This window comes from Bombina bombina, chromosome 2 (genome assembly GCF_027579735.1).
Source record: "Bombina bombina isolate aBomBom1 chromosome 2, aBomBom1.pri, whole genome shotgun sequence".
NCBI lineage: Eukaryota > Metazoa > Chordata > Amphibia > Anura > Bombinatoridae > Bombina > Bombina bombina.
Window position 1 is genome coordinate 415,663,921 of NC_069500.1, and position 19,822 is coordinate 415,683,742.

The 19,822-nt window shown below is 35.6% G+C and overlaps 1 protein-coding gene across 4 annotated transcripts in view; it reads right to left on the reverse strand.

Annotated features, from left to right (window-relative positions):
- Window positions 1-9,169, reverse strand: part of YPEL1 (yippee like 1) — a 29,831-nt gene extending 20,662 nt beyond the window's left edge. For 2 of the 4 annotated variants that reach the window (XM_053701939.1, XM_053701936.1), the window contains exons 1-2: window positions 9,015-9,169; window positions 3,448-3,526 (exon numbers count right to left, since the gene is read on the reverse strand). The gene's annotated coding sequence lies outside the window, so the exon portion shown is untranslated. Of the gene's footprint in view, window positions 1-3,447; window positions 3,527-8,580; window positions 8,744-9,014 lie in introns of those variants that run through there. The other 2 variants (XM_053701938.1, XM_053701937.1) reach the window with 2 other exon arrangements.
- Between the last annotated feature and the right edge of the window lie 10,653 nt (window positions 9,170-19,822).

The window sequence follows — 19,822 nt, forward strand, 5'->3', positions numbered from 1 at the left end:
CACATTTATTTATACAGTACATATAATCAGCAATAGCAAGCAATACGCTAATAATTGTGTAAACAGATAAAAGTGCACATCAATGTAAACAACAAGCTTGGCACTATATCATGAAAAGCATAGTTCCAAATCACCAGATTTAATATAAACAATCCAAATGATGACTATTATATCTGAGTTTCACGTAAACCAGGGGTAGTTGTAAACGTATACTGTCCTGAAAAAGTGAGAAGTAGATGTTTGTAGACGTCCTTTAGGCTAAGGACATAACCATAAAACACAATACCATGTGCAGGAGTTCTTTGGAGTGAAGCAGCTGGTGTTGTGCACAGACCAACTAATTGCAAACCAACTAATAGATTATGAGATTCGTTGACAACTATTTTCATAATCTATTATTATCGATTATGACGAGAAGTTGTTGCAGCTCTAGAACTATGCCACAACAAAACAGAAGACAGTGTTTATGTGTACCCCATATGGGTTTAGCTTCAAGGAATCTGCTACACAATAGTAACTGAGCAGGCCAGGGGACTGACTGGTCCCAGATGCACAGTAAAATAAATGTTTGTATACATTATCAAATGGTTTGTAGACTCTAAAACATACATATCACTGCAACGGATTAGATAATCAAGCTACAATTGTAAGCAGGCATGTGTCATATGGTCTTCAAACAAAGGAGGAAAGCACATGGCAGTTCTGCATTACTGTTATCACAACATTCATTCATATGCTTTATGTGTTTTATTATTAAAAAGGTACAGTTAAGTCAAAATGAAACTTTTATGATTCGGATAGAGCAAGCAATCTTAAACAATGTTCTGATTCACTTCTGTTATCAAATATGCGTTGTTCTCATATATATTGAAGAGAAAACTAGGTAGGCTCATAAGAGATCAAGAGTGTGCACGTGTCTTTAGTAATTCTATAGCAGCAGTGTTTTACAATATTGTTTGTATCTTTAGTATTTTATGGCAGCAGTGTTTTGCAACATTGTATAACAAAGACACGTGCACACTAATGCGCCTAACTAGTTTTACTCTTCAGTAAAAGATGCCAAAAGAACAAAGCACATTTGATAACAGAAGTAAATTGGAATGTTGTTTAAAATTGCATGCTCTTAACCACTGTTGGAGGGGGTGTGGAGAACTGGCAGATATGTTACATGTGTGGTGGGGGTGCGAGAGGATGGAGACATTCTGGAGGGAGGTGGTTGCACATATCAACAAAACACTAGACACAAACATGACAGGAGGCCCAGAAATGTTGCTTTTCCACAAATTACCAAACCTTAAAGATGACATAAAACAAAAATTGCTGTTTATCATGCTCAACAGCGCCAAAGCGCTAATCCCACAAAGGTGGAAATCCACGGAGGTTCCATATACCACTACATGGAAAAATAAGGTAGATGAGCTGCTCCTCCTGGAGAGGTACCACTTCCTCAAAGTGGGCAAATTGGAGATACACGAATACATGACGATGCGATGGAACACACATAAAACTGACTGACTTACATTGAGACACATACAAACAGCAGAAGGCGAGCAGAAACATTTAGGATCGGATAGATAACACCATGCAATACATAAGAACAGTAAACTATTTCTTTTTTTTTTTTTTTTTTTTTTCTTTTCTTTTCTCCCCCCTGCCCTCTTACCCTAACCTTACCCACTTTCTTACGGCTTGAATTGTTATAACTTTGACAAATAATGCATTGCATTGGAACATGGAGAATAGATGGACAAGATGCGGCTCTAAATGGGCTATTACATTTGTGACAGCCACCCAAGTGAACTAATTGCACTTTTATAGCCCAAGAGTGGCTAGTTTAATCTCGATTGGACTTGGCTGAAGGTATTTAATAGAATTGGTTTGGAGTTATATACTGATCAACAACTTGGAATATCATTATACACATGTTATATTGTATTAATTTTTAAAAAAAAATTGTTTTTGGATATTATCAAGGCTCACATTGTATCCAGAGCCAAGTGTTAATAACTGAGTATGATTCAATAAAGCTCTTTTGAAACCAAAAAAATTAAATAAAATTGCATGCTCTATCTGAATCCTGAAAGTTTACTTTTGACTTTACGGTCCCTTTAAATAATGAATTAGAGCTCCATATAACTTTCTTGTGAGATTGACACCCAGAGGCAGAACTTTACTTCATTTTCTGCAATAAGAAATTTTAGTGAAAATGTTCTGCAGGTCATTTTGAAATAAAATTCAATTTTATATATTAGGCGGTTACACTTAAAGCACCAGTTCAATTGCATTGTGTTTATTAACTGGAGAGTAAAGCAATTGCAAATTAACTGCAGCAAAACTATATATATATATATATATTTTTATTTTTTTTAAAGTTTATAAATGTCTCTTGAAAGAATGTGTTTCCTTTTCTCTTGGTTTAACATCACAAGGTAATGGTAAATGTAGTAATAAAAAGGTGCATTGCTCACAAGAACATCTCACATTCAGAAGTCACAGCTTTGCAGACTTGGAAAGGCTAGGAGGTGGGGTTGAAAAAATCCCTGAGAGCCAGTCAACAATAAATGCACTGCTGCTGTTCTCTTCAAACAGCACTTATCTCTGGATGCACTATATTAAGGAAAACTTACACAGTGCAGCCAGAGCAAAGCTCTGTTTAAATAGAATAATTTGGCTTTATATTTTCTAATAACACACAACCCTGATGTTATCCCTTGATTAACAGGCGTCACACAGCAGTTAATCCTTTGATTGCCAAAACCAGACATGCACAATTAAGGGGTTAAATCACTACTATGTAACCAACAAGTTAAAAAGCGAGTGCCATGTTCTTGCAAGCCAAGCACAGTATCCTCCTTCCCTGTAACAGGGAACAGCAGTGGAAGCAAAGCATTGAGTCAGAGTGCTCTGTAAACTCTTGCCAGCTAGCAAAAACGACCAATGGCTGTGCACATCAAGGAGAGTGTCACACTAGACTGCAACTCCTTTACCCAGTATGGCATCCAGCATTTATTGAGCCCTGCCTTAAAGGGACATAAAACACAAAATATTACATTCATGATTCAGAAAGAGCATACAATAATAAAAAAAAAAAAAAAACTTTCCAATTTAGTTCTATTTACAAAGCAGCTTCATTCTAATGCTATTCTTTGTTGAAGTGATACCTAAGTAGGAAACATGCACATGCCTGGTGCTCTTGCAAATTTATAACATCTTGCAGAACTGCTGCAGACACGTGCACACTCTCGAGCTTACTTTCCTGCTTTTCAACAAGGGAAAAAGAGGACAAAGAACATTTGTAATGTACATAAATTGGAAAGTTGTAAAATTGTATGCTCTAATTGAATCATTAAAAGAAAAGTTTTGGGTTTCATGTCCCTTTAAATGTATTAGTCACAAAGTAGATCCTATATATTTATATATCTTTGGATAAATATAAAGTTAGCTTACTTGCAGTCTTTGGTCCGAACCCCTGGCATGGCTCTCTCTTTAAAGGGACATTGTAGACAACTTTTTTTCTTTGCATGATCTAAAAGAGGACATTTCAAAATGTATTTTAGTTTTTGTATTTAAATCTAAAATTTCCTATAGTGAATAAACAAAACTTGTCACACTTGCAGAGGAGTTTCCAACTCCACCAATAAAGAAGAGGAAGTTGTCTTTTATCAGCCAGTGAGGATTAGTAGGAAATTACAAACCCAACATTGCCTCATTAGCTTTTTCCTTACCATTTTTCAGACTATTTTTTTTCTTTAATGTGTAAATGCTGTTCTCTCATTTAAACTCCACCTTTTTTTAGGCCAAGGTTTCTTTAAAAGGGACAGTCTACAATAGATTTTTTTATTGTTTTAAAAGATAATCCCTTTATTACCCATTCCCCAGTTATGCATAACCTACAGTTCTATTAATATACGTTTTACCTCTGTAATTACCTTGTATCAAAGCATCTTCTGACAGCCCCTGATCACATGACTTTATTTATTGACTTGCATTTAGTACTGTGTTGTGCTAAATCTTAAATAACTCCTCAGGCGTGAACACAATGTTTTCTAGATGGCCCACATGAACTAGCAGTCTCCTTTTGTGAAAAGCAAAAAAACACAAAAAAAAACAAAACATAAGAGGCTGCCTATAGTGGCTTAGAAACAGGCAGAAATGTAGATCTCTAAATGTAATAAAGTATATTAATATAACAATGTTGGTTGTGCACAGCTGGGGAATAGTAAAGGCGTTATCTAACTTTTTAAAAAAAATAACAATTTTAGTGTAGACTGTCCCTTTAAGTAGTCGGAGATGAGAAGAGCCAGAGACTGCATCAACCCAATTCATAATATACTACGGATGTGATGTGCACTCCATAGGCTACGTGTTATTTAGGGTACACTGTCTAAATAAAAGCCATCAGCAAGATCAGGCGTATGCCAGCCGCAGTATGCAGAAGCTATTAAAGGGCCACTAAACCCAAAAACTTTCTTTCATGATTCAGATAGAACATACAAATTTAAACAACATTACAATTTACTTCTATTATTTATTTTGCTTCATTTTTTAGATATCCTTAGTTGAAGAAAAAGCAATGCACATGAGTGAGCCAATCACATGAGGCTTCTATGTGCAGCAACCAATCAGCAGCTACTGAGCATATCTAGATATGCTTTTCAGCAAAGAATATCAAGAGAATAAAACAAATTAGATAATAGAAGTAAATTAGAAAGATGTTTAAAACTACATTCTCTTTCTAAATCATGAAAGAAAAAAAATGTGGGTTTCATGTGCCTTTAAGTTTATTTTTTTCCAAAAGCAGCTATTTGATATAAAAAAAAAATTAAGGTAAAGAAGCAATTTCCAAACAATTTTAAAAATTCCAGCAAATAAAACAGATCAGTGGAAACACATTAAAAGGGAGAAAATAAAGCAATGCTCATATGTCCATATGCCATATGTCCAGTAGTGCCTCAATAACTCTTTGGCAATACTGCCTTTGATAGACGAGATCATTTCAGCCTACAAATAAATAAGCCAGGGTGCTAGACTAAGATGCACAGCAGATGACTATTGTATTAATGCAAAAACAGATTATTATTATTTTTTTTTACCATATAACAACTAGAAGAGATGCAAACCATTTTGAAGCCCCTTTAAGACCCCTATGATTGAGTAAGACAGCACATAAATAAAACTAAAGTACTGGGGTATAATGACAACAGTGCATTGCCATAACCTAAGCCGATTCTAGAAAAGCACCCGGATGTATAAACACACAGTTATGAAACACAGGTGAGCACTTGCAGACTAAAGAGTTGTATGTCAGGAAGAAAAAGTAACCCAGTGTAAAATGTCCCATTCTAAAGCCTCAACAAAACAAAGAAACACTACCAATACCTAAACAGCTCAAATTAAAAAAAAATGTTGCATAACTACATTATAGAAAAGGTCACCTTATACAGAAACAGTGGCAAGAAAAACACATTACCTTGTACAACGCCTGCAAACAAAGACACTGACCTGAACTTACAACTAAATAAAGCCTACACAGCAAACCCTAAGGTTAGTAGCAACTAGTACAAAGGAACGATGCCACAACAAAACAGAAGACAGTGTTTATGTGTACCCCATATGGGTTTAGCTTCAAGGAATCTGCTACACAATAGTAACTGAGCAGGCCAGGGGACTGACTGGTCCCAGACGCACAGTAAAATAAATGTTTGTATACATTATCAAATGGTTTGTAGACTCTAAAACATACATATCACTGCAACGGATTAGATAATCAAGCTACAATTGTAAGCAGGCATGTGTCATATGGTCTTCAAACAAAGGAGGAAAGCACATGGCAGTTCTGCATTACTGTTATCACAACATTCATTCATATGCTTTATGTGTTTTATTATTAAAAAAGGTACAGTTAAGTCAAAATGAAATCTTTATGATTCGGATAGAGCAAGCAATCTTAAACAATGTTCTGATTCACTTCTGTTATCAAATATGCGTTGTTCTCATATATATTGAAGAGAAAACTAGGTAGGCTCATATGAGATCAAGAGTGTGCACGTGTCTTTAGTATTCTATAGCAGCAGTGTTTTACAACATTATTTGTATCTTTGTTATACAATGTTGCAAAACACTACTGCCATAGAATACTAAAGACACGTGCACACTAATGCGCCTAACTAGTTTTACTCTTCAGTAAAAGATGCCAAAAGAACAAAGCACATTTGATAACAGAAGTAAATTAGAATGTTGTTTAAAACTGCATGCTCTATCTGAATCCTGAAAGTTTACTTTTGACTTTACGGTCCCTTTAAATAATGAATTAGAGCTCCATATCACTTTCTTGCGAGATTGACACCCAGAGGCAGAACTTTACTTCATTTTCTGCAATAAGAAATTTTAGTGAAAATGTTCTGCAGGTCATTTTGAAAAAAAATTCAATTTTATATTAGGAAGTTACACTTAAAGCACCAGTTCAATTGCATTGTGTTTATTAACTGGAGAGTAAAGCAATTGCAAATTAGCTGCAGCAAATATATATATATATATATATATATATATATATATATATATATATATATATATATATATATATATTTTTTTAAGTTTATAAAATGTCTCTTGAAAGAATGTCTTTCCTTTTCTCTTGGTTTAAACATCACAAGGTAATGGTAAATGTAGTAATAAAAAGATGCATTGCTCACAAGAACATCCCACATTCAGAAGTCACAGCTTTGCAGACTTGGAAAGGCTAGGAGGTGGGGTTGAAAAAAATCCATGAGAGCCAGTCAACAATAAATGCACTGCTGCTGTTCTCTTCAAACAGCACTTTTGGATGCACTATATTAAGAAAAACTTACACAGTGCAGCCAGAGCAAAGCTCTGTTTAAAGAGAACAGTCTAATGTGGAGCAGTGTTGCAAAGTGAAAGTGCTAAAGGTTCCTGTATGTGTCCCATTCTTCCTGCAGACATGCTGCGTTTTCTGCAATCTAAGATCACAGCAAGTTCTGGCTTGGCACAGAACACATTTATCTGGATTATAATAGCTACAATGTTAACCCATGCCCTAAAACAAAAAGTAAGCATAGTTTGCTCAAACATACGATTTTCAAAAATAAAAACAATAGTTTCAGATAAAAACATATCCATAGTTTAAATACTATAAAACTGTCACCTAAAAACTGGGCACAGAAGCATTTACAATGAAAATATATGGAACAAACCAAACATACTCGTTGAACACAAAGCCCTGCATCCTAACAGTCAGGTTAGAAAAATAAAATACAGATCCCAGAAAGACTGAGAGCTTTGTTGTTTTCAACATGGAATATATTTTTTTTTTACTGATGTACAGTATCTAAAAATGTAGCTTTTTTCAGACATGCTGTTAGATTCTATAAATAGAAACAGTGCAACTAGCAAGACAAGTCTCAGCGACAGCTTGGGGAATTACAAAAAAAATTCAAAGTTGACCGTCTTCAATGTACCCCTAGAACTCTCAATTGCTATATAACCTTAAAGAGAAATCCATATCTTACCTAAAGATAGCTGAATACTTTCTAAAGCTTAAGGGTTAAAATAGGAAGCTTATGGCAAAACATGGGGGTGGGGAGAGATAAAGCTGCCTTGCACGGAAGTCTTTGTTTAGTTAATCATACAAGGGTATATGTGATCAAAACTGCTGGGTACAGGGAAATAACAATAATTTTGTTCCCACACCAAAGTAAACCATGCCCTTCATATTGGGCACAAAACTGTATTAGTCTATAAATATCCTTTATAGTGTCGGCAACACATGAATTCTTTACGCCAAGGGGATAGAGCAGATTGGCACACAGCCTGAAACCACACAAAGGACGCTCACCACACACCTCAATTCAACACAAACCCATTTGCACCCTAGAGATGAATCTGTGGTACCGTTTCCCACTGACAAGAGTGGAAGTAAGTGCCTTGAAGCTTGCTTGAATGTTTGTTTTTGTCTCTTCACAAATGCAATGCAATATATTCAACTTATTCTTTAAAATTATTATTTTTTGTTTACAATAACCGGAAAGAAAAGAAACTTGAAACATATCTCTGCCCATTTTCTGTGGAAGTGGTAAAAAGAAGACCACACACTTTTGAATATAAAATAAGCAACATAACCATATTTAAGCTATCAGTCCAAATCAACAACAAAATACAAATCTATTGTTTTTCTCTGTGACGTGCACAAGATGTTAAGCCAATTACACAGTTATGGATATCACACATAATAATATGTGAGTCAGAAAAACCTACACTGATGTACACAACAGGAGGTTGAGTTATAGGTGTCAGTGTCACCATGTTAAAAGATTATATATTATTATCTACACATCACCCAAGGTGATCATTATCTTATTGCAACACAGATCCCTATAGATAACCAAGCTTATTGTCAAAATAACATGGTTAGTACTCCATGAAGAGTTAGATGAAGATGTTTAAAAGTGGGCATAAAAAAAAACTCCATACAATTTTTATATTTTATTTTTAAATTATATTATATACATTCTGTATATAGTGGTAGACGCATTGAGTGTTATGTGATAAAAAAAAATGCCATACCTGAGAGAAGGCAATAAAAGTCTGTTGTACACTGAGCTAGACAAAGAGCTTAGACACAATACACAACAGCAGTCTCACACCACGCACATGACCAGCTTTGCTATTGGGTTTGTTGTCATTATATCTTTGCCACGACTGAGCTACGATTATGAGCTTGTCATAGCCCCCACGAGACCTTGCAGTAGAATAATTAACCCAGTATTGTACTTAATGCCCCAGCTCCCATCTGATGCACCCCAGAAGATACACCGGGTTCTGATGATCCCCCACTCTTTTCAATGTCCATTGTTATTAAAAAAAAATCTCCAGCTCTACCAGTGATAGTCCAGCTCCTATTCACTCAACATACCACGATTATTTGCCCTTCAAACCCCCTATTCCATGCGACACCCCCAACATCCCTTGTAATGCCCCCCACACTCCCTGATTCTCACTCGTTGCCGCAGTGACGTTCTTCACTAATGCCACTAACAGATCCCACGTCGCTCATTCTCCAGGCGACCTTGCACTTTACGGTCCCCGCCACCACCACCTCCTCCCGCCGCTTTTGTTTTGTTTCTGACAAGAAAACGGCCAACGGCGCTTTACAGAGAGATGAGAGGCTACGTAAGAAGGATATTAATGGGAACCAATGAGAGAGCACTTGCTCTTTTCCGTCATTAAACACAGCAACCAATAGTTATGCTTTGCAAAGCAGAGGTGCCATGCTGGCTAACCACTGAACTGTACCTTTTGCGTCATACCCAATAAGCGCGTTGACTTTGGGGAGACTAACCAATGAGAAACTCGTGCTGCCTCGAGACAAAGGATGTTTTGGTTGCATTAGGGGAGGGCACTACAGTATGTAGGCGTGCCTTAAGGATGGCAACAAGCGTTTTGAGCTGTCTGTGCAATGATTGCTCAAATGCAATGGCAATCTCTTAGCTGATCCAATCGGACCCTAGAGGCGGGAGTCTCGTGTTTTGTTTGGGTTCTAACAACAGGCGCGACCCCGAGCTGCACGCGGCGCGTGGGAGGAGTTAGAATGAAGCGCGCTTAGTGTATAAACAACAATTTCGTGAAGCGTTTGAACAATTAAGCATTAACTAAGGGGCGGTTTTTTATGTTAATCAATACATATTACAGATGGCAAGTAAATTAACAATTATAACAGATGTTAGTATATATAACGCTTTAGTTTGCTGTGTTCTGGCTATTTTTAGAGGTGAAACTGGGACCACCTGGTGCGGTGCCAGTGGGGGTGTGGTCAGGAGCGTGGTCAAGGGGGCGTGGCAGTTACCGGTCCTTTTAAAGTAGTAGCTTTTATGTGTGTAATGTTTTGTGGATACTCTACCCTTCCTCAGTCAAACAAGTGAATCACACATAGGGTTGCCACCTGTCCCTTAAAATACAGAACACTTATAAGTTACACATGCTGCAGGGTGTGCAGGGAGGAACATAAATAGTGCTGTCCAGAAACACAATGCATGTTCCTCCCAGCACACCCTGCAGCATGTGTAACTCATAAGTGTCCAGTAAAACATGGCTGAGGTGGCAACCCTAATCACACAGTTTAAATAGACCATAACACCACCCCCTAGTGAAAAAGGCACCATTATGTTGTCATGGCAAATAAATCATTAATTTAAATCTCAGATTCTAAATAATGCCAAACATCAAGCATAATTATCACTTTCATAATGATCAATTTCACAATTTAATATCTGCAGTGTAATATGTGTTTTATGTGTCTAATTAAGGAACAGAGCCAAATACTGATAAGGCATAAATACAACATTGAATGAAAGTAAAAAAGAAACACGTACTGTACCTGCTAAAGCTGTTTAAGAGGCTACTCTATACCATAATGCAGGAAGATTACAGCCAAAATGCTATCCTGCATGAAGCAAAGCAAGATCCAGGCCAAAAATCCTGCCTGTCTGTACTTCCTAGTCATACCCATATGATTCCCCTAAAGGTGTATTACCGGCAATGTCACCAGGGGTCGGGGGGGGTGTTAAATTCTTAAAAAACCTGGAGGTGGCAACCCTACTGGGACAGAATGAACAACTGGGTGGGACACTGGGACAGCGCCTCCAAACCGGGACAATCCCAGTAAAAGTGGGACTTCTGGTAAGCCTACTTAACAGCCACATAACGGCAAAATTAAAACCATTCTGCCTTCTGTAAGTCATCCTCTCAATACTGCCTCCTGCTGAAGTAAGACCAGACACTTTTACTACAGTGTCTGCTTTCCATTTTCTTGCTATAAATTAACATTTAATTCCTCATACAGTGATTAATTACGTGTAATAATATAGAAACTTTCTATATTATTATTGCCTGCTTTTCCTGCAATATAAATCTTAAAATTCAGTTTTTCCACTTCCCCAGAGGGCATTCTACAGGATCTGGAACCTTATCCCTCCCTGCAATATTCTCCACAGTGATTGTTGTTCTACAGGAGCTCATTTATACCTGTCTCTAACTGCCAACTGCAGAGAAGATAAGATAAACATAGTCAAGGGTATGTTTCTGGTTTACTGTGAGACAAAATAACATAAATTAAGTTTTAACTAACAACATGGAGACGTATCGCTACATTTATTAATATTATTTTATTATTATTAAATACAATTATAAAAAAATACTGTATTATATGAAATCCAGATTTTAAGCCAGGATCTGAGTACCCTTTAAAGAATGGAAGGATAGAGGCATATATAATATAGGACAACTGCTTGATCCTGTAAATAATACTCTTATTAGTTTTCTGGATCTACAGAAACAATATAATTGACCTAAAATCCTTATTTTATGCATATCTTCAGATCATGCACTATATCAACAAAAATATTATACTCTGGAAACAATTTATGGGAATCTCCATATTTTAATGTTGTTATATCCCTGTACAAACAAGGTATATTTAGAATAACCATAATGTATAATGTATTAATGGAAAAGACTGAGGCCATTTATAGTGGGAAAATAATAGACAAATAATAAATACAAATGATTAATTTAAATATAAAAAATATTGTATGTGAAAGTATAAGGAAAGTTTAGGATACAACTATATCTAATGAATACAGAGGACAACAACTAAAGATCATTCATAAAACGTTTCTTACTCCTAAAATAATAGCACAATAGTCTAAAACTATTGAGAATAAATGTAAGAAATGTGGTTATCCAGAACCAAATATGCTAGATTACTTCTGGTATTGTCTAAAAGTAAAAACAATTTGGAATAGAATATGGCAATGGATTAATAGAAATTTGAATATTTCTTTTCCATTGCAAGTTGCCTTGGTCCTATTCCTTGAAATTCCAAATGTGGAGAATGACATAAAGGAATTATTATATGTCTGTTTAATTATAGGAAGGAAGGCAATTAGACAACGTTGGATACATTAGAAAATGGGGAACATTGTTAAAGAAACAAAATATACAATTTAAAAAACAAATACTTAAAGGACCAGTTAACACAGTAGATTTGCATAATCAACAAATGCAAGATAACAAGACAATGCAATAGCACTTAGTCTGAACTTCAAATGAGTAGTAGATTTTTTTTTCTAACAATTTTAAAAGTTATGTCTTTTTCCACTCCCTCTGTACCATGTGACAGCCATCAGCCAATCACAAATGCATACATGTACCATGTGACAGTCATCAGCCATTCACAAATGCATACACACTTATTCTTGCACATGCTCAGTAGGAGCTGGTGACTCAAAAAGTTTAAATATAAAAAGACTGTGCACATTTTGTTAATGGAAGCAAATTGGAAAGTTGTTTAATATGGCATGCTCTATCTGAATAATGAAAGTTTAATTTTGATTGAGTGTCCCTTTAAACCATCAATAAAAACTAGCAACATGGAAGAAGTTTTAAAGGGACACTAAACCCAAAAAAAATTCTTTCATGATTCAGATAGAGAATTAAATTTTAAGCAACTTTCTAATTTACTCCTATTATCATTTTTTTCTCTTGCTATCTTTATTTGAAAAAGAAGGCTTCTAAGCTAAGGAGCCAGCCAGTTTTTGGTTCAGACTCTGGACAGCACTTGTTTAATGGTGGCTGACATTTAGCAACCAATCAGCAAGAACAACTAAACTTACATTCTTGTATTTCAAATAAAGATAGCAAGAGAATGAAGAAAAAATGACAATAGGCGTACATTAGAAAGTTGCTAAAAATGACATTCTCTATCTGAATCATAAAAGAAAAAAAAAATGGGTTCGGTGTCCCTGTAATGAGGGGGGAATGGAATAACATTCTGTAAAATAATAAGGGTTTATAATTTTATTTTTTTCACCTTTTGGCAGACTGGAGTGTCCCTTAATCTTATGATTGGAGTAATATTATAATCTCACTTTTTTTCTCTCTTTTATAGTACAAGAGTGCCTATAACTATATATGTGTGTTTAAATAATTTCAGGAGTGGTTGTTTTTTTTTTTTTTTATTATTGTTTTTTTTACGCTAGAATGATTACCATGACTTCAGAGCTGTGGTTAACTGTTTTGTGAAACATAAAAGTCTCTCAAAACACATAAAAAATACATTACAAAGTACACTTACACTCATAATAACGCCATCTAATAAAAAATATTTTAAAAAAATTGAACACAAAAGTTATAAAGGCTCAAAGATATAAAGTCTCAGGTGTTAGGCATAACAAGCAGCCAAAGGATTTTAACATAGAGATACATAAATATACATATCTAAATATACAGTATATATATATCTTTGTGTGTGTATATATATATATATATATATATATATATGTTCTGAGTAAAGTCCGAAATCTGGGTAATCCTAGGATTACCCGGGTAAAGCTGACATTACCCAAGCGTCTCTGGGTAAAGCCAGAAGTAATGTAATTCCCCCATCTACACAAATTTTTTTGCCTCTGCCTAGGGAGTTGAAGGAAGGCGCCCCGCCGATCCTCTGGCATCCACCCCAACTAGTGAACCTTGGGGAATGGGGTTCACAAGGGGGGCTTTGCTAGGATTACCCAATTTCGAACTTTACCCGCAACACATTTATATATATATATATATATATATATATATATATATATAGGTATCCAAAACACCGGATCTTGCCCACAGAGGAAAACTGCCTGGGTGCAACTTTGTAAAGAATAATACCCAGAAAAAATGCACTCTCAGGTCTTTCACAAACAAGTTACTTTTATTCCTGTAACGTTTTCGGAGGTCTTGCCTCCTTCATCAGCATGCTGATGAAGGAGGCAAGACCTCCGAAAACGTTACAGGAATAAAAGTAACTTGTTTGTGAAAGACCTGAGAGTGCATTTTTTCTGGGTATTATATATCTATATATATATATATATATACTGTATATATATATATGTTTGTGTGGCATTAACATGAGAAGTATACACAGTGCTCAAAAAATATAACAACGTTGCACAGAACTATGTATATGAATAACATATTCACAGCTTGACAAGGACATAATGAGTCCCACAAAAGGTGTTCACTTATGCGGAGAATCCACAAAAGGAGTCAGACTACTTACGGACAAGCGCTCAATCTAATGAGGTAAGGCCAAGCACTTGAAAGGAGGGGGTATCACACCCCTAGCATACGTTGATTCTTGACTTCACTGATGTCGATACATTCTTTTATTGGCACGTCTCCCACGTCTGGAGAAACCTTCAGTCGGATTAGGTACAGACAAGTACTTTAGAGAAAAGGGTGTCCCACTCACGTCTTTCGTGCAATGATAACGTCACTGGTATCAATATGTGCAACTGCATACGTCCTCCTCGTCTCTCTTATGAAAGAAATTTCAGAGGCAGGGCATAGCGTAAAACAGTTTAATGGTCAGGTAAAACACATTCAATTGCGCAAGAATCTTACATTTTATAACCTCAATCTGATATAAGGTATCACAATGCATTGCACGTTTAACACAAAGTGGGGTCCTCAGTGCACCACAATGGCGATGGAGGCAAGTCTCTAAACCGTTAGGTAACAGATATACTGGTAGGGTAGTTTATAGAGTCCCATCAAAGACAAAGGGTAAAACGGCTATCCTGTGGCTGTCAGCAATAAATGTCTAATGCCGCTAGGATAAATACTAGAACATTGGGAATAAGTAAAATTGATAAAATATAGTAGCCAGGCGTCCCACCGTATAAACCTAACACGTTTCGAAGATATAACTCTTCCTCAGAGGTGATAGGACATATAAGTAAACCTGGCATAAACTAACTGTGTATCGTGGCTGGCTGCTAATGATTGGCTACTACAAGCTATACCTATTCACAGGTGCAATATCCTAATCATGATTGAACCCATTATCGTGAATAAGCATTATTATATAGATAAAAAGAATAAAGCTATATACCTAAGACAATGTTTGTTACACCAATTACCATTGATACAGTATATTCACAATCTGTATGCAGCTGCTCCTGAATTGTACAACAATCTCTAGGGTATTTCATATTTCTCATATGGAATTGGATATGTCTATAACATCTATCTATAGAGACCTGATGTGATGGAAAACAGTCTTATTAGTCTTCGCTATATGAGATCTATAATAGCAGACGGAGCCAAGATTATACATCTAAAAGAGGACACATACATGATACTGTGAATTCCTTTTATAAAAATGCCACAATATCAATATCGATATTTAGACCTTCTAGTTGTAGTGTATTCATATAGTGGATCTGGAATGTCTCTCTTTGTCTTAATTTTAACATATGATTGCCTCCATTTCGGGGGGGGGGGGGGGTACACATTCTTAGATCGTACCCTTAAAGGGACAGTCTAGGCCAAAATAAACTTTCATGATTCAGATAGGGCATGTAATTTTAAACAATTTTCCAATTTACTTTTATCACCAATTTTGCTTTGTTCTCTTGGTATTCTTAGTTGAAAGCTTAACCTAGGAGGTTCATATGCTAATTTCTTAGACCTTTAAGGCCACTAGAGGGTGTTAGTTCATGTATTTCATATAGATAACACTGTGCTTGTGCACGTGAAGTTATCTGGGAGCAGGCACTGATTGGCTAAACTGCAAGTCTGTCAAAAGAACTGAAATAAAGGGGTAGTTTGCAGAGGCTTAGATACAAGATAATCACAGAGGTTAAAAGTATATTAATATAACTGTTGGTTATGCAAAACTGGGGAATGGGTAATAATAAAGGGATTATCTATCTTTTAAAACAATAAAAATTCTGGTGTAGACTGTCCCTTTAAGGCACCCTGAGTCTTGTCCATGGACCTTTCTGTAATGATTCGACAGACTGTGCCCTTTTTCTCAATTTTTAATATTTTCTATGTGCTCTAATAATCTGACTTTGTAGGGTCTTTTCGATCTACCAATGTATTGCATTTATTGATCTGCATAAAATGGTTAGAAAACAAACATTACAGAGACATTTAAAAAAAATAAATAAAGATAAAATAACATCATATGAGGACCTTAATGACATAGACTTGGAGGCATTATTAGCCCTAAAGGAACTTGAATTAGAAAGTAATGACATACATATCCCCCCCAAAAAACATAATTCTAATTTAAAACCAAATTCCAATTTCTGTAATGATTCAACAGACTGTGCCCTTTTTCTGCATTTTTAACATTTTTAATGTGCTCTAATAATCTGACTTTGTAGGGTCTTTTCGATCTACCAATGTATTGCAGTTTGTATCTGCATTCTAATAAATAAACTGTATTCTTAGTTGTACAGTTAGTAAGCGTAATTATCATACATATTTTATTATTAGCATTGGAGATGACAGATTTTGTCTGTTTATTTTCATTATACGCATGTTTGCAACCTTCACAATTCGCACAATTGCATTTAAAAATTTTTTTTTTTTGTTCTAGCCAATTTATCTTTCCTTTTGTTTGTTTTAGTCTACTTGGAGCTAGTAGGTTCTTCAGATTTTTATTTTTCTTAAAGACAAACGGCTAGATTACGAGTTTTTGTCGGTGATGGTGTGCGGTGCTAACGCACAGTTTTTCCTTACCGCTCACCTACAGTAACGCTGGTATTACGGGTCTTTAGAAACCCGACGTTAGCCGCAAAAAAGTGAGCGGAGAGCAGAATTTAGCTTCACATCTCACCTCAATACCAGCGCTGCTTACGGTAGCGGTAAGCTGGCAAAATATGCTCGTGCACGATTTCCCCATAGGAATCAATGGGGCAGAGCCGGCTGAAAAAAAACCTAACACCTGCAAAAAAAGCAGTGTTCAGCTTCTAACGCAGACCCATTGATTCCTATGGGAAATACAATTTATGTCTACACCTAACACTCTAACATGAAGAGGTCCTCCAGACTTCTGGCCGTCTGGAGGACCTCTTCTGTCCGGATAGGATGAAGACTTCGGACTGTCTGGAGGACCACTTCTGCCCGGTTGGGTGAAGACATCTCAAGGTAGGGTGATCTTCAAGGGGGTAGTGTTAGGTTTTATTAAGGGGGGATTGGGTGGGTTTTAGAGTAGGGTTGGGTGTGTGGGTGGTGGGTTTTAATGTTGGGGGGGGGGTATTGTACTTTTTTACAGGTAAAAGAGCTGATTACTTTGGAGCAATGCCCCGCAAAAAGCCCTTTTAAGGGCTATTTGTAATTTAGTATAGGGTAGGGATTTTTTTTTATTTTGGGGGGCTTTTTATTTATTAGGGGGATTAGATTAGGTGTAATTAGTTTAAAAAAATTGTAATTATTTTATTATTTTCTGTAATTTAGTGGGGGTTTTTTCGTACTTAGTTTATTTAATTTAATTGTAATTAATTGTAGTTTATTTAGGTAATTTATTTAATTATAGTGTAGTGTTAGGTGTAATTGTAGCTTAGGTTAGGTTTTATTTTACAGGTATATTTGTATTTATTTTAACTAGGAAGTTATCAAATAGTTAAAGGGACACTGAACCCAATTTTTTTTCTATCGTGATTCAGATACAGCATGCAATTTTAAGCAACTTTCTAATTCACTCCTATTATCAAATTATTTTAATACTCTTGGTATCTTTATTTGAAATGCAAGAATGTAAGTTTAAATTCCGGCCCATTTTTGGTGAACACACTGTGTTGTTCTTGCTGATTGGTGGGTAAATTCACCTACCAATAAACAAGTGCTTTCCATGGTCTGAACCAAAAAAATTGCTTAGATGCCTTTTTTTTTTTCAAATAAAGAAAGCAAGAGAACGAGGAGTAAATTAGAAAGTTGTTTAAAATTGCATGCTCTATCTGAATCACGAAAGAAAAAAATTTGGGTTCAGTGCCCCTTTAATAACTATTTAATAACTATTGTACCTAGTTAGAATAAATACAAAGTTGCCTGTAAAATAAAAATAAATCCTAAGATAGCTACAATGTAACTATTAGTTATATTGTAGCTATCTTAGGGTTTATTTTATAGGTAAGTATTTAGTTTTAAAAAGGAATAATTTATTTAATGCTAGGAATATTTATTTAGATGTATTTAAATTATATTTAAGTTAGGGGGTGTTAGGGTTAGACTTAGATTTAGGGGTTAATAACTTTATTATAGTGGCGGCGACGTTGGGGCAGCAGATTAGGGGTTAATAATTGTAGGTAGGTGTCGGCGATGCTAGGGACGGCAGATTAGGGGTTAATAAAATTTAACTAATGTTTGCAAGGCGGGAGTGCGGCGGTTTAGGGGTTAATATATTTATTAAAGTGGCGGCGATGTCCGGTCAGCAGATTAGGGGTTCAAATTTTTATTTAAGTGTTTGCGATGTGGGGGGGGGGCTCGGTTTAGGGGTTAATAGGTAGTTTATGGGTGTTAGTGTACTTTTTAGCACTTTAGTTTAGAGTTTTATGTTACAGCGTTAGCCCATAAAACTCTTAACTACTGACTTTTAAATGCAGTAGGAGTCTTGACAGGAGAGGATTTACCGCTCACTTTTTCCAAGACTCGTAATACCGGCGTTAGGAAAATCCCATTGAAAAGATAGGATACACAATTTACGTAAGTGGATTTGCGGTATGCTCGAGTCGCGGAAAAAAAGTGAGCGGTACACCTGTACCTGCAAGACTCGTAATACCAGCGGGCATTAAAAAGCAGCGTTGGGACCTCTCAACGCTGCTTTTTAAGGCTAACGCAAGACTCGTAATCTAAGCGAAAGTTAGGCTGGTCCTCAATGTATTTTTCAATAGTGGGTCTTGTTCTAATATAGGCCAATGTTTTTTATTATTTGTTTGATTGCTGGAACAGCTTCGTTGTACGTAGTAATGAAACCTATTTTGTTACGTGGCCTCTGGCTCTTTTTCTTATTTATGTTTTTATTATTACTACTACTTTTGTGTGTTGTGTTTTCTGTAGTTTTTTTTCTCAAACGATTATCTCTATCCATCATTCTAACTCTATTATATGCTCTATTTAGTCATTTTGGGGGATATTTTTTCTCTATAAATTTTGACTTAAGGGCTTGAGTTTCTCGTTAAAAGTGTTCCATCTTTGAGCAATTTCTATGAACCCTTTGAAATTGCCCAAAGGGAATATTACGTAGCCATGACTGATAGTGCCCACTGTATGCTCTGAGATATCCATTGCTATCAGTCTTTTTACTATATAATTTGGTATAAATTTTTTCCTGTTCATGGCATAGAATCAGATATAGAAATTCTGTTTCTGTCTCCGAAACTTTGAAAGTAAATTTAAGATTAATTTAATTAGTGTTGATATATTTTACAAATTCCTCCATAATAAATTATTCCCTTTCCATATCATAATAATATCATCTATGTATCTACCCCACCAGACAATTTTGTCTAAGAATGGGTTATTGTGGTAGATTATGTCGGTATATACCAGAGTTACAATATCATTTATTTATTATTATCTTTAATGTAACCTCCAATTAAAATGTATTAATACTTAACAATATATTTTTTAAAATTAATATGTATTCCTTAGTTCTAGACTAGTTATCCTTATAGACACCTTGAATTATATTTATGTAGAGACTAGATTATGAACCAATTATATGTCTATGCTGTTACAATATTCTTTACAAAGCAAACCAAAATATATCCCTAAAATGAACCTTACTTACAATAAATACCACAAATGAGATTCCCAGCACAGTCTATAATTAGCCAGTTAAATCACAAGAAATTTTGTATTGTTAATGCAATAGCCAATTTATATGCCAATTAATCTGAGCTGAAATAACCTCTCATTTAGCCACAATAAATTCATGCTGAAAGTATTAAAATCCTTTTAAATCCCCTCATAAAAATGT